Below are 4191 nucleotides of genomic sequence, written 5' to 3'. Positions count from 1 at the left end.
TCATATTTAAAGATCTTTTAGAAGTGAGAGAAAAAGGTCCTATAAAACGGAATAATTAAAAGCATTTGGTGCCTATTTGAAGTACAACAGAAGGGAACCCCTTATATACGCGAGCAGTTACTGTTTGAATATGTAAACGTAATATAGTAAAATGCTTTCAGGAAAACATGCCAAGTAGCTAGAGAAAATGTACGCCTGCAAATACGGGAACAAATTAGAGGAGGCTTTTTTTTTTTCATGTTACGAGCTAGTAGCGCATTACACCCCTTTTAGGTTAATTGCAAGGAACTGTGTATGCCATTTATGGCTTGATTAGATTGCAAAGCAATGAACTCAAGAAGGAATTAGAAATCAGGAGGGACATGACGGGGAGGGAACACAAAACAATCTCTCAACATGATTGAACCATTTTGAACGTAGAAGCGCCTTTGCTCTGGACCGCCTTGTTCTAAGTCAGAAGCGTTGTTGGATCTCTACCTTACGTACTCTTGCTGTTGACAGTAGCTGCTACCTAAAAAAGAAGAGGCTTTATTTTGCCAGTTGGACACAGATGGTTGGCTGGCTTCAGGGTTTCGAGGTTTTTGCCATCCCGCTTCTTCGTCCAAACATGGTTCTTCGCAGACACCACCATATTTTTATCTAACGGGGGAATCAAGCTATGGGCCATAACCAAAATTCATGTGAAATGGAGGCAGATGGAGGCCAAGGGTGGGAATCTGGAATGCAATCTTTTATCTTTGTTTTCAAGAGGGTCGTGTGAACTTGGCATCCCTTATTAGGAAAATCTTAACTTTTGGTGCTGATTGACATGTCTGGTCCACAGTTTAGCATTGTTATAAACCATTCCATTCGAAAAGCACTTTGAAAAAATTGTTCCCAAGGGATAGATGGGATGGTTTATGCAAATCATGCTGAATCAACTCCTCCCCTCTTTTCCTTCCCTCTTCCCCTCCCACTCCCAGCCTGGGTTACTATTAACTTCTCAAATCTGACATTCTCTGGTACATAGTTTTGGCAGCCTTGCCAGAACTCAAGAGACACCCTTTTCCACCAACATTCCCATCACAACATTCCTCACAAAAGCCTAAAAACAAAGATCTGTTACCATTTTGATGTCACTAAAACAGAAGGATCTTAATTCCCACCTATATACTTCTCCTTTGGACATGGAAAGAAAAGTTATTGCTGGTACAAAAGACAGACAGCTGAACATCAAGGCGTGGCATTTTGTTCCCTTTTCCGTTTTTTGTTAATTTTATTGCAAAGTTGTATTCAGCGTACTTGAATTTTTGGGTTTTTGGTTTTTTTTTTTTCCTCTCCACTTCTTGGAGGCATTCAGTTAGCAAAGAGGTTGGAGCAACAACTTTCTGTTTTTGATTTTTTTTTTTTTTTGCACAATTGCAGTTGACAGGTAATGAAGCTATTTGTTAAACTATATACCTTTTTGAGAAAATAGAAAAATCAGAACAGGGCTACTTCGAAGACTTTTAAGCAGATTCTGCCTTGTTTCATAGTATGAGGGTTGAAGATGGAGAAAAATCTAAGGGTCTCTGATTTTACATTTTATTTTGTTCAGTTTTTTTTTTTTTTTTTTTTGCGCTGCTACGAAGCTAAGATTCATTCTTATTCACATTAACAGTACCTAGCTGTAATGTTCACAGAGTGTGCTGCTATTTTATAAACATTTTTATAATATATTATTTTACTGCTTAAATTCCAAGTCCTGACGTAGATGGTTAAGATATGAGTACTTCGTACTGGAAAAGCCGTTCCATAGTTTTTCTTCTGGTAGCATATTCATGTTGGGTTTTTTTTCCTTTTTCCTTGGGGTTTTTTTTTTTTTTTTTTTTTCCTGATCACATTCTTCAAAGATCATACTCTTTACCTCAGGTTTACTGGACAAAATCAATAACTACAAAAGAGGACGATTCATATTTTTGTTTTCATTATACCTCACAACTGTATAGTTTCTGCTTGGGAGCCCATTAGTGTGGGGAATAGCAAAGGCGGTAGGAGGCTGAACACCTCTCTCAGGTGGAAGGCAAGATGGATTTGGCCCCCGGTCTCACACCCAGGGACCTTTTTCAGTCAAGAAGGCCATCGGGCTCCCATTTTGACTCCGGTAATCCTCATCATGATGGAAAAAATGCATTGAACCAAGGAATCCCACCACGGCAGACTTTTAGCACAAACATTTATACAATGGATTTAGGAAGTCATAACTTGTACCTAGGGACCAGGTATCAGGAGACAGACTACGAAGAATTGCAGCAGGCTCTTGGAAGACCCTTCCCTTGCAGCCCTTTCAAAAGCAGGGCTTTCGTCTGCTTAGGGCTCCTTCATCTTGAAAGTTTCCCTCCTCTCCTTCCCCTTCCCTGGCATGGACACCCCCAGTTTAGGATAATCTCAGAGGTTTTTGTAGGTCTGCGTCTGTGGGTTTGTAATCTAGCATGCAGCATTTGTGCTGATTCCTTCTCTCACCTCTGTCTTAGACAATGGCGAGCATTAGGCAAGGCCAGGTCCTCTGTGAAGCGGTACCAAATGGTTTTCAGGTTTTAAATGACATTGAATTGGCATGATAGGAGAAATAGGTCTGATGAGTAGTGGATAGTAGTTGAAGGAGGTGGAGAGGCTGCTTCTCTGCAGAGATAACTTCCAGATGAGTCAGTCTCCCTTGAAGGGTGTTTAGAAGTATAGGGATCAGGACTTGGTGAGTTAGCATGACCCTGGAATTCTAGGGAATTTCTAGTGTGGCAGGGGGTGGTTAATTCTAAAGTTTTGGAGAGGAAAGCTAAGCAGCCAGTAAGTTAGCTAGTTGTTTTTTTGATTTTTTTTTTTTTACATCAAGAGTCCACTTGGCGCAGGACACTCTTCTGGGTACCAAGGAGCCCATAGAACAGAGAAGACATGGTCCCTGGAGTTCTTGGGCATCTTAGATCCTAAAGAAAAAATGAGGTGCAAATATATTTAATAGTGACCAATCTCTAAGCTCAAGCAGAAGCAACAAATGAAAAGAACCTGACAAATAAGGAAGGAAGTAGGCTTACCAGACCCTACTTGGGGTCTGTAATTTTCCACTTTTCCATTTTTTCACTGGTGCTTTTTTTTTTTTTCTTCCACATCCTTTGGGGCCTAGTGTGGCGGGTAGGTATGGATGTGCTAATGCAGATAGGTGCTGGGATGTCTGGGTTTCCTGCTTGCTCCCTGTTAAAGGAAGGAACCCTGGGTTTGTTAAAGTGACTCATGCCCTCTCCTTGGATCTTGGTTTTCTTGTTTTTTTTTTGTCCCAGAAAGGTTCAGTCCTCCCTATGGATTTGAACCTGCTCCCTTTTTTTCTTTCCTTCTCTTTCTCACCTCCCACTTATGGGGTTCCAAATCTCTTTTGGTCTTTTTCTACCTTGTTACCTTTCTCTCTCGTCTTTCTACTTCTTGTTTTGGGTTATTTTCCCCATCAGGGGGGGTAAGTTATTCCCCTAGCCTGCCAAATTTCATTCCTTCCCCTATATTGGCCAAATCCTGGGTGGGAGGGATCCTAGTATGCCAAAAATACATACCAAGCGTAGTTAAAATCCATGCAGGTACCTAACAGCCGTGAAGCCTGCAGGTGGAAGCAAGGGACCGTTCCCTCAGCAGAAAGTCTCACATTTGCTGAGACTCGAGCTCCTTAAAAGAAGGGGCTGCTCCTAGAGGAAGCTGTATTCTGAAACTGCCCCAGGACCCCACTGAAGAGCACATCGTGTCTTACAGCTGGGCCACTCTTGGTCTACATGGTTTCTACAAGACGCTCTGTTCTGCCTCTCCTATCAGCTGGGTCAGGGGCATGCCTGGCTCAGAAGCTGTGGCCTCCAGCAGGGGCTTACAGGACAAGGCCGGAGGGGAAGCAGCCCTGTGCACATCACCCTGCATCCCTTTGCTAGCAAGATGGGCTTCTCTGCAGAGAAGCCATAGCTTTCCTTCAGTCCAGCACCTCGAGAGCTTCCCCAGACTTCCCTGTGATCTCTGGCATGGACAGGATAAGGACACTAGGCTGGATAGCATGACTTTCTCACAGAGAGCAGAGGAGTTTTCTCTCCTTGGGCCACAGGGAGCAGGGCTAGGAGAAGACGTAGACTTGCACCTTATTACATGTAAATATTGATTTTCTAGTTCAAGGCGATGATATTGGTAGTGAGGGAACAGGACTAATAGGAA

The sequence above is a fragment of the Loxodonta africana genome, chromosome 4, assembly GCF_030014295.1.
Source record: "Loxodonta africana isolate mLoxAfr1 chromosome 4, mLoxAfr1.hap2, whole genome shotgun sequence".
Classification (NCBI taxonomy): Eukaryota; Metazoa; Chordata; class Mammalia; order Proboscidea; family Elephantidae; genus Loxodonta; species Loxodonta africana.
Note: the sequence above shows the minus strand (reverse complement) of the source record.